A 12,123-nucleotide genomic window follows, 5' to 3' on the forward strand; every position below is an offset into this window, starting at 1 on the left:
CTTTTACAGAGAGATTGTCGCATATGACCACAGTGCATCACAGCAGGCATTTTGGGGTTTATGCATGCATTTGAAGCCATAAGGTTTGGACTCACAGCAACTTTTTTGAAAACATATCAGAGTGTACCAAGACTGTGTGCGGCAGACGTGCTAATTCAGTCGCGTCAACCGATGGAAAGGTTTTCCTTTTTAGTTTAAAGTATTTACTTTACGGCAGAACCCAAAGTGTTTTTTCGCCTTTGCCGAGGTTTTGAATCCATCCATGTTCTATCATGCCGGCCAGCTAGGACCAAGGTTCCAGTGAGGTTCGTCTCTCTGGTCCAGCATCAAAAGTTTGCAAACTCCCTTTGCGCTAGGATAGCGGCAGAGGCCTAAGACAAAGTAACATTGAAGGTGTAGATACACTGGCTAGATGGGCTTTATTGACTGATTGCTTAATAATTAAATATAATGTTCATTAGCCGGCTAAGAATTCTCCTACATGTGCAAACAGTTCTGGATGTCGGGTCTTAATTCGAGTCACCCCTGATTCGTGCGTAGTATGCAGTTAGTTTTATTAGTCCTTCAAAGTTGGGTCGGAGCACGCAAAATTCCCCTTCCATGTACAATGTAGTATAATATACCCCATAGGAATAACTTTTGGACTCCAGTTTTTAATCTTTTTGCTAACCAAAAACTAGAAGTACAGTATGTTTACAAATTGCAGAAGTCAATGGGTTCCTGTGACTAGTTTGTGCACTCCTGAAGAGTTTATTGCAAACACATTAATTTGCTATATCATTCTTACCTGGAAGGATTTATGGAAGAAGTTGATCCCTCAGAACTTCACTAAGTCACATGTCTTGGTTTCACATCGTTGTGGATGTTGCACCCATATGCTGTTGATCTTCCGTCCCTCAGTTGTGAAAAAAACAATAGACAAAACCCTAGGAGTCGCTGAAAGTTGGATCTCTATGAATCTATCAGGACCACGTCATCCACAAAGATACAGAGATGAAACTGTCAGGCCCCCACTACCCTTGACAATGCCAAGAAATTCTATCCATGAAGATAATGACCAGGTGCAGGGTGCCCCCGTACTCCTGGATGACCCACCACAAAGTGCAACGTGGTAAACAGTCCTTTTTTTTCCCCAAGTCTTCAAAGCCGATGTGTGTCTATTTAGGCCTTATACTTGAAAGAACAGCCTTTTATTGAAAATATTTGTGTTTACATTTATGAGGTACAACACACACATCATAAGGTAACTGTTATAATAATTGATGGTCTACATAAAACATAGGCTACCCTGTACAAGAAATGTGCCCTCATGGTTAATAACAAAGCAATTATCATCTTGCGTTGGCAATGTTTGCATGACCTTCCCCGTCCGTCTTCTCTGTCATTTCCTGTCTTCTCTCCTAGGTGAGACATTTTTAAGGTGTTTTGTGTCTACAGGTCTACAGTTACATAGAAGGCATTCTGTCATGAGTCACGACTTTAGATAAGAGTGAATTTTCACAACCCCTAATAGCTGAGGTTGACCTACATTCACATTACACCTGTGAAGACTGATGACTGAGGACATTCAACCCGTAACTATTTGTGACTGTCTGCAAAGTGTCACTATTTGTTTCTATCTAGACAATAATGACATTTAAGCACTATCAGGCAGATTGTTGACTGGTTCAGTTTGCTGTCGTAATGAGTCGCTCATTAGGCAGTCTTTTGCAGTGTTTTACCGTAAAAAAACTATTTGATTACGCAAATGTTAAGCCAAAGAATGACAAGACAAAGCACAGCCAGCTTGGCTTCATCGGGTCACTGTTCAAGCGATAAATGGCAATTTGCACACTGTGTACACAATAAGATTCTAGCAACTAGTGTATGCTGTCTCTGAGTAATAATGAATGATTTAATGAGAGTAACTGACTAGCTTTTGTAAAAAAAAAAAAAATGTTTTTTTGATTATTTATGTTTGTGCAAAGAGGGGAGACGAGGCGCAGCCGCTAAAGTGCGGGCCTCCCAATATTGACTGTTACCGTCAGGTTTCCTAAGCAGGGTCAGACCTCACAAAAACCTGGCGCTGCTTTAAATACCCAAAATAACTTACAACTTAAATCCTGTCTCCCTCCTGAGAAACACAAGGCAGCCAAAACACTCTTTGGACTGGGCCTTGAACGAAAGGAGTAATAAGACCTTATCAGTAAAGTGTGTGTTGCGCTGTGTTGTGTGTGTTGCCTGTGAGCAAAAATATGAACAGTTTGTCATTGCAGTCAACAGTTTCTTACTTTCGTGTGCTCAAAATTTCCGAGATTTGACTTTAGAGGCACATTTTCCCCGCACAAATTTGCATCCAGTTTCTAATCGTACAATTACGGCGCTGATTGACTTTTCAAGCCGGTGCAAGGGGAACTTTTTTGGCTCTATTGTGCAAAATTGATTAATTGGCAATCAACGGTGTGTTGTGAGTAAGGCTACATGAATGAAAGCAGCCGGTCTTTCATTTCTTGGAACAAAAACTCAATATCTCACTGACACCAATACTTGGCCTCTGGTCAGGTTGTGGATCAGATCCACAGTCAATAAAACTCAAGACGAGTTTTCCCCTTAGCTGTGTCTAATAGTTATATCGTCATGTCATCCCGATACTGATTGATGCCACATCAATCAGTATCAACACAGAATTCTGGGAAGTTAAAACTGTTCTCTGCCTTGGTTGTCTTTCATCAGAGGAATATGCTTGGCAACCTTAAGACATTTCCAATGTCTTGATTTGGGGCAGAGTTAGGAGCTTTGAGGCATGCCAAATAAACGTGGAAAGTTGCTTTACAGTTTGGATTTTGGGAAAGGCATTAAAAAGCTTGATAATGGGCATTTTTCTTTTGTAAGTTAACAACTGATATGAAATTGATTTAAATAAATGTTTAAAAAATATGATCTTAAATCTTAAATGTACCATTGATAACGCTTGAATGTATGCTTCTATGTGTCTTGTATTCATGGCTCTGTGATGGCGATTAGTGCTCTGGGTCCATCTTTGTCCCTTTGACTTGCCGTCATCACACTGTCGAGGATCTTCGGTCACATTCCAGAATTCTGTCTGAAGCTGTACACAACTAAGCGTCACTTAACTAAATGTGGAATGTCAACACTCACTGAACCGAAATACTCTGGAAATACACCCACGCGAGAGACTTCCAGTTAACAGCCCTCAACGTTTTCCCACTATTCGAGCCAACAAGCAAACAGCATGATTGAGAGTTGTAATGGTGTCGCCAAAACTTTAGTCAGTAAAAATGGGATTTAAAAGAGCCCACTTTTTTCCCACTCCCACCAAAAAATGTCATCGTCATCTGTCAGCTCAAGAGTCAGCAGGATTTCCCAAACATTGCTAGGTTGATTTCGATGAAGGGGTGGAGTGGGTTTCCTGGGGAACGGTGGGGGGTGGGGAATCTAGATTTGGAGCTGAGTCAATATTATTGCAAGTGCTTGACAGTATCTAAAAGCAGAGATAAGGAATAATTGGACTGCCGCTACACCAGTGCGGTTAAAAATAAACATCCATCCAGCCAATCCCAGGTAAGAAGGATCACGGAACCCCCCTCAAAAAAAAAAAACCTGCTGAGGAAATTCCCAAATCCTGACGTGTCAGGGCGTTGTCTATACAATAAAGGTTTCCAATTCTGTCGTTGATGTGGACTAATGTTAGCTCTCGGGGTGTCCTGTGTAGGTTTCCCCAGAGTACACCCAGTAGTGCGCTGAACCCCGATGCGGACTTTTCAGTCCTTGTATGACCGTTGTCAGGGTTTGGGCCACATTGTCCACACACAGTAAGTCAAAGTTGCTTCCAGTCAGAGTTGTAGAATTTAAAGACGCATCCAAGAAATTGAAAGGGTCCGGGTTGATGGCAACAGTATTGAGTCTCTGCTTTTTCAGATGATGTGGTTCTGTTGGCTTCATCAAGCCATGATCTTCAACTGGTCAACTGGGTCGGTTCACAAACGAGTGTTCTGCAGTTGGGATAAGAATCGGCACCTCTAAATCTGAGGCCATGGTCCTCAGTCACAAAGAGTGACCCCTCCTGGTCAGGATCGCGGTCCTGTCTCATGTGGAGGACTTCAAGTATCTCGTTCACAAGTGAGCGATGAAGGAAACTGGGGACCAATAGAACATGTCGGTGGACAAAAAATAGCTGAACTTAGTTTCCTATGCAGGTTGTCCAGGGTGGGAGAAGTTTGGTTATCCGGCTCATGCACAATGAGATACCTTCTTGGTGAGGTGTTCCCTGGTAGGAAGACCCAGGACACACTTGAGAGACTCCAGTCTGCTGGCCTGGGAAGATTTTTGGGATGAGCTTGCTCCTATTCCACCCGACTTTGGGCAAAATTCAGGGTACATCTTGGAGTGGTCGACAGCCAATTGGATGATACATACAGTTTACACAGACAACCATTCACACTCAGGTTCAAACCTAAGGTTATTTCAGAAAACCTAACATGCAAGTTTTTGGAATGTTTGAGGAAGCTGGAAGTACCCACAGAATATTCAGGGAGACTATGGCTGGAACCTCACGGTTGTTCATTCTTTCTTTCTTTTCTCCTTAGTTTTTTGTCCTGATCGCGTTTGTAAGAAATTCACTTGAGCAGACTCAGGTGTTATGTAATAGGACAAAGAAAATCATTGTAATACAAGTATGCGTTTCATCCCGGGAGGCAGTCCATTACTATACAGTAATCGTCTCCACGATGCACTAGGACCTCCGTAGTATAGATATGTATGTATTTTATAATGATAGGATGATGAGGACAATAATTCTTTATTTGGATTATAAGGTTTTAGGCAGAATAAACATTTTGAGCTAGTGTATGTACGTGACAATCCAAAAAGTAGATAAACACAAAGGTCATAGACAAGGTGGATAGTAGGCCATGAATGATCTACAGTTGTTTTTGAATATTATTACAGAAAATATTAATTATTGCCCAGTTCAGCAAGATATTTTCACAAGGGCAGACAAGGTTATGTGAGAATCCTTGGGTTTATTTTGTTGGCTCATGCAAAAGTATCATTGACTCCACTCCGTCTTTATTGATAGTTTGAAACCAACAGTCAATCACAACAGTATGTGGCTTTACAGTAGGTGTGATGTTGCAGTAGCTGGCTGGTAGGCTGGACCGCGCAGAACACCACTGTTAGCGTTAGCGACGAGAGATAGCTAGGTCGTACTGACACCTTGAAGTTGTTAGTTTGTCAACTGTGGTCTTCCCTAGCATGTCTTCAACATATGTTTCTTTCTTTCTATCATCATTATTTAGTCGTCTTATCAGAAGAACATCTCAAAAGTAATATGCCTCCTCATTTCATGAGCAAGACCAGGATGCTTTGGATGAGCCTTCTGTCTGGGAGTCTCCTGAGTGTTTCATTTGGACTGAGAATTGGCAGACATAGCAAGACAAACATCTGGAGTAAGAGTGTGAATCCTCTTTTGTATCTGAAGTTTGTTGGCTTACAATCTTTGGTATAATGTGAAGAAAAACCTTAGAACCTGCAACAAAAGGTAAACGTTGGTCAGGCCTTTGGTGTTATTTAGGGTGACCATATTCCCATTTCCAAAAAAGAGGTCACTTGTCCCGGCCTTGAAATTGTGGTACTCGTCGCAGTTAAACAGTTTAAGTCACGCAATACCAACCGGACATTTTCATGAATTTATAAAACCCCTTACGCCCGAACAGGATGTAAGAAAATGATCCGTTCTCCCAAAAGAGGACACATTTGGTCACCTTAGTGTTATTACATCTCTGACAGGATTAAACAGACTCGGTTTCAGTATCAGTTTTCATACTAGATCTCCATAATTGACTATTACATAGGTCTTATTTTTTGGACATGTCAGTATTAGATGTAGAAACAAATCTTTGAATTCACTTCACAGAGTCTTTAAATGTGCAACGCCGAATAAGTGCAGCCGAGCTTTCCGATGTTAATATTTTTGGAAAAGTTTGTGCGCATGTGTTTTTCCGCTTGTGCCGGTGGCGTGTTTGATCGCACAAACATATCTACTTAAACACATGTTCACCATGTTTGTGCTGTAACTACGTACACGAAACATTACAATCAGTGTGTCCTTGGGTTTCCCCGATTGCTGCCGCAACATTGCATCTCCGCTGTGTCACGGAGTGAAAGACTGTATACGTTTCGCAGAAGCGTCTGGTGAGGTCAGGCTGAAGTTGGCTACATTTTTTTGCGTGGTTTCCAGTTGTCTGCACTTGGCTGCCCCTCACTGACAAAAATGGAATGGGTCCACACAAACGAGCTCTTGACATTGTCACTGACTGTCAAACGCAGACGAAACAAAGACGGTCTCCTGCGTATCTACTCCAAAAATGTCTCCGCTTACTGTCCGAGGAATTTCCTCTCCTCACATGATGAATTTGGGAGAGAGCAGCTTCACACACGCGGGATGTTAGAGGGCGCCTGACTGCAGCTACTAAAACACTTTTCCACGCAACATCAAAGTGGTGAGGAAAAGGACTTTCCCTGCTTACTGGGTAAATGCAGGGGGGGCTCTATCTTTATGAAGAATGATAAGACTGTGCAGGACCCCATTTGGGTCGATACAAGTCTGCAACGTGACTTTTGTGGAATCCTCATGTTGCTTTTACTGTACATGGCTTCAGATTAGAGAAAATCAGCAGTCATGAGCTTCCACTGGTACAACAACATTAAGCAGACTTTTGGCCTTGTTCAAAAATGTATGTTTTTTTCTTCAGTATAATAAACATCATAAGTCTCTTAACGTTTTATTGAGCCCTTTCAGTACCATACATTGATAGCTGTTACCAGCTAGCTGCTATCTACAGCTATTACCAGCCGTTAAACTCCAATATTTTTCTGTGTCATCTTAAAAAGGTGACCAACCTACTTTCTCCGCTGTCAACCTCACAAGGAGCCTTGTCTGCCTGTTAAACCTCTTCAGGGATATTTCATCACGCTGTTGTTTGCCAGCAAGGTGACTAGCTATCAGCTGGACGCCAACGCTAGTTACGCCTCCGCTAACATGGCGCCTTTGAAGGAGCAATGATGTCATTTCAGGGTCACAGAAATACATGGATTGGCACAAATTGTTGAGTTTTTCAGCGAATAATTGTTAGTTGGGTTCTATAGAAGAAGAATACGTAGAAAATGTCATTGTGAGTGCCATTAATGACCAAAACAAAAGGCTCGTCACCAGCCAATCACAGGTTTCTTATTCCCAGTATGATTTTATTTGAAGTTTTTCAGGTAATGATGTATAGCTGGCTTTGTCGTATTATAATTAATGACAGGGCAATTTTTTATTTGTCCCACTGTTGTGAAAATTCACAGCCTTTGGGTTAATATCCAAACGCTGCTGTCCCATGAGAATGCTGGCAGTCTTTACAATGAAAGAAAAACAATCAAATCAAGAAATAATGAAGCAAAACAGAAGCAAACTTTGGCTAGCTTCAACCAACGTCTATGTCTGGCCAGAAATGAAGTAATTGTAAGAACAATGATCACATACATGGTGTTTACTTTCACTGAGTGGTTTTAGCATCTGGACCGCTGCTTATGATCTGATTCATTGGCCGCTGCTGAATTCGGTTTTAATCATTAATGTGACGTTTACTTGCACATTTTTTTGTTTCTCAATATGTGATACGAGAAAGTTAAACATTATAAATTACCGTGTGCTTTTTAAATATCCACAAATGGTTGAAATAGGGACATAATGCAATGTTTTTAGGGCCTCTCCTTTCTATGTACTTTGTTACTGTCTGAGTAGGAGGTCTAACAGTAGCTGTGATAAACACATGGTTAAGACAATCATTAGCTCACTGTCTCCAAGAATGTACTGTATGGCTAGTTAAGCTCGTGGTGGTATTTACTGCCAAGACAGAATGATGTCACTGACTAGACAGTTAATATGTGGTATGAACCTTCTTGTGAGGTAGTCTACCAGGCATCCAAATGGCATCATATACTTTAAGGATTTATTGGAATCAAATGCTATTGTGATTTTTATGAAGCTGCAGCACAAAAATATTATATATATATATATATATATATATATATATATATATAATTTAATATTTTTTAAATATTTTAGAACAAACCCAAGGGCTACTCATGTTGTCGTTGGGCCTAACTAGTACCCACTGGCACAATTTTCTTCTAAATCAGGCCCATGCTGCCTCAGATGTTGAGGATAGTCAACCATCAATTTTATTATGCATAACCAGTCTTTTTAATCTCTTATTTACCTCTAAAATGAGTCAACAAAGCTGTTTTATGAGTCTTGGATACATGCATTGTGTACACACAAAGCCAGCAGGATAGACCAGACGTTCTCTCTAAAGCAGGAAGTGCACCGAGTTCAAGGGCTTTGTTTTTCCAGATAAATAATACAGATTTCCCAGCCCTAAATCATGTTTATGAAGATACAATTTTATATGAACAAAGGTGCATTACCACGATTATCGTAAATTCATGTACAGGAAATTGTAATATTGTGCAGAAATAAACAAAACATTGGCCCCTGTTTCATTCTGGCATCAAGGTCATATTCCAGCGCCCTGTGACCTGCGACTGGATGGGCTGCCAGCCGCTAATCCGCCACGACCAACTCAAGTCACGGCAGCTTCTTTTGCCAGAACATTAGTGGCGGTGGGATGAGAGGTTTCCAACATATTTTCCTGAGACAACCTCTGGTCATTGCAGCACTCATGAAGGAAGTGATGTTTCTGTGGCTTTATTAGCCAGACTGGACAGCTCAGTATAATGGGATTGTATGTATTTCCATAGAGTTTCTTATCAATCACTAGTAAATGAAATCATTAGCAAAACGTGAGACTGGAATTGGCCTGTCGACAGAGCCCTGAGGGACACCATTTATAATTGGTGACAGTGAATGATGAACGATTCATTTAATGTTAAGGAATTTCAATAGACTCCTGTTACCTGCCAATCTAAGGAGGACACGAGATATCGAGAATGGATGAAGGGAATTTCTGTGATCCAGAGACTGAACACTTTTATTAGTTTTCTTGTTGTTTTCTGACCGGTTCTAACAAGCTTGTGGAGTTCAAAGTCAACAACGAAATGTGTGATGGCTGATCTCAATGGTGTCCTCAGGGGATCCGTTTAACATTTTGTATGTGGGCGGTGGGGTCTGACTGCATTCCAATACCAGTCTCCCATTCAGGCTGGTGATTGAAGAGAATGTGTAATAATAAGTCCAATGAAATAACTGATCTGCTAAGAAGTCCAGTGAACTGAGAACTGTATTACTTTTAGAACGTAAACTCGAATGCTAATACATTTCCTGAAAAACTGTTTATATGTACGCACATACAAAACACTACCAGGGATACAGTATTTGAAGGGGACGTCGCTTGTGAAGTTTGCATATGTGTGTGTCCAAAATTCACATTCCTCTTTCCGTTCCAAAACTAGATGAGGAGTGTGGAAGGCACCAGCTCGGACTGCTGCCAGACAGAACAAAAGTCCTGTTGTGTCTCTGCTTTGGTTTGTCTTCCGCCTCTTCCTTCCCCAACAGTCTACCATAAACATGAGAGAATATTGGGATTAATCAAGAGATTTCATGTTGTTCTTGGTCATTACCACTCATTGAAATGGCATGCAGCCTTGTGAGAGGATTGCTGTCGTCTCATGAAAAATGGTACATGACCATGTATGTATGATGGAAAGCTTGCCATCTTTCAAGGATTCAGAATCAGATTTATTGACCCAAGTATGTAAAAACACACAAGGAATTTGTCTTCATAGTGACCAAAAGGGGGAGACAGAATGGGAAGCCTGGCGGCTCGTAAATTAGCGCCCCAAATTCTATTGCATAAATCACCCCAAATAAACAGCTCATTTGTAAGACAGCAGTGTAGCCTACATTATATTTAACATCATATCTCACAGTATTTGGTTAAACAAAACAAAGGTTTTGTATAATAGAAGCCAGTAGTGAACAAAAACATAAATATACGAAATACAGTGACATCAAACCCACTCTTAAGTCAGTTCATTCCAGTTACTAACACATTTTTAACACAAATCTAATAATTTTATGCCAATACACACCCTGTAGAACTACATTTCATGTTTACGTACTTGGAAGTGCCTTTATTTTCATTTCACTCATCATCAGAAGACGTTTGGCTTGTTATGTAGTAACAGGTGACTCACTGAGGTTGAAAGTTGTCACTAAAAAATCTCAGCCCCATATAATTTCTAACAAGCGTGAGAAACCACATGGTCGCAGGTTGACCCCCCACAGAGTTTATCCATTAGCTGAGACGGTTTCTGCTCCAAGGATGCTTCAGATGTTAAACTTTATTCATTTGAACTGTGATGACCTCACTGGCGTTCCATCGGGTCATGTTTTGGCATGAGTAACAATTTCCTTGTGAGTCAACTGTCGAGAAATGTGACCGAAAGCACAAATTGTAATTCCGATAAATCATCAGCTAGTAGCTATCAATAATTATTTCATGTTTTGTTATTGTACTCATGAATATCAGTTTACAGGTTATATAGATAGCAATGTTGTTATTATTCCCTCAAAATAACCCAAAATACAACCATTCATAGCTAAACGCCTGGCAACAAAAGTGAGTACACCCCAAAGTGAAAATGCCCTGTCAACATTTTGTGATTCCGTCATTATTTTCTAGCACTGCCTTAAAACGCATCCTCTTCCTCTTCCACACATACACAAGCATGATTTGGATGCAAGATCTTACTGAGGGTGAAGTGTCGTAAGATGTGTCTGTTTGGATGAAGCTCAGGCACAGTTCAGTCACACTGCACTGACTACCCGGCAAATATTGACAGTATCATTTGGCAGCATCGTTGTATGATGCCAACAGCAATGCAAAAAAAATAAAAAATCTGATGTGTTCAAATAGCATTTCCTCAGCACATGAGAAATAACCACTGTGTTTTATTTGACAGAGAAATTAAATTTGATTGGGAAGAACTAACAAACTAGATATCACATTTTCATGCCTTCGTGAGCTCATACCAAATTATTTTTGGTCATAAATGGATGTTCTATGAAGTTTGTGTGCCCCACCTGACCCATCTCTGACACTTTTTCCTCTCTGCCAAAGCCTCGTCTTTGACAGAGCCTCCGGTGTTCACTGCCCTTTGAAACAATATTTTGACAAGGTGAGGCGTTTTCTGGATGTTAAGGTGAAAGGTTGGCAAAATAAATCAAAGCAAGTCAGTGCGCGCGTGACTCCCTCTTCATCGTCAGCATGGTAAACCTGAGTACGGTGTTTAGGGGAGACATAGAAGACCTTTTATCTTGCGAGGCTAAATTGGAGATATGAGCTAGCTTCAGATACACCACTAGTAAATGGGGCAAAAAAAAAAACATTCACTCGGTTGTTTGAATGGCAAGCAAATGTAAACATTAATTTAGCAAATTCATTACAAACGAAAGGAAAAGTCATCTGGTGATTAATGGAGCGTTGTCACACATATTACACTAGCTACGTTGTAGCTACTAGCTTATTCTTAGGAAGGTGTATTTGTACGCTGGTTATGTCATAATAGTTGTTTAAATGCAAATTCATCCCTGCTTTCTTCACAGATTCTTACAATTTATCGCTATCTTTTACAGACTCCCGTGTCCCCAAAACTTCTATGCTAGCATGCTACTGCTCATTCCTAAAATGGTATGAATACGGCGGAGATACTATAAGGTTCGTACTCCTTTACTTCTTTCAGTATCCAATACCAGATATGGTCACCTATTTGGAACCTTCAAAACTCTTTTACAATATGTGATGTTAGTAATGCTAGCATTTAGCCACCTAGCATTTTGACAAACAGGGCTGGATCCTCCAACGGGTGTAGCCATCACATATACGGGCGGAAACACAAGCCAGATCAGGGTTTACTGTTCCCAACCATACTTTTGCAAGATGAACTGAACTGTATTGCTTGGTGGAAACTTGGCTAATGGTCTTCTACTCACCCAAAAGCTGTCTTTTGATAGTAAAGTCCGGGCTTTCCTTAGGAATCTCTGCCCAGGCAGGACTCCCGATCCTTGTCTTTGAACAAACACCAGTTTCCTATTAGGGATACTTTGCGTGGAAAAAA

At 40.8% G+C, this 12,123-nt stretch overlaps 1 long non-coding RNA gene across 1 annotated transcript in view; it reads left to right on the forward strand.

The window, feature by feature from the left end:
* Positions 1-11,723, forward strand: part of LOC147158690 (uncharacterized) — a 32,448-nt gene extending 20,725 nt beyond the window's left edge. The window contains exon 4 of the long non-coding RNA XR_015090961.1: positions 11,642-11,723. This is a non-coding gene — a long non-coding RNA (uncharacterized LOC147158690). The remainder of the gene's footprint in view (positions 1-11,641) is intronic.
* The last annotated feature ends 400 nt before the right edge of the window (positions 11,724-12,123 follow it).

Source organism: Leptonotus elevatus, chromosome 18 (assembly GCF_054856555.1).
Source record: "Leptonotus elevatus isolate MCC_2025b chromosome 18, RoL_Lele_1.0, whole genome shotgun sequence".
Classification (NCBI taxonomy): Eukaryota; Metazoa; Chordata; class Actinopteri; order Syngnathiformes; family Syngnathidae; genus Leptonotus; species Leptonotus elevatus.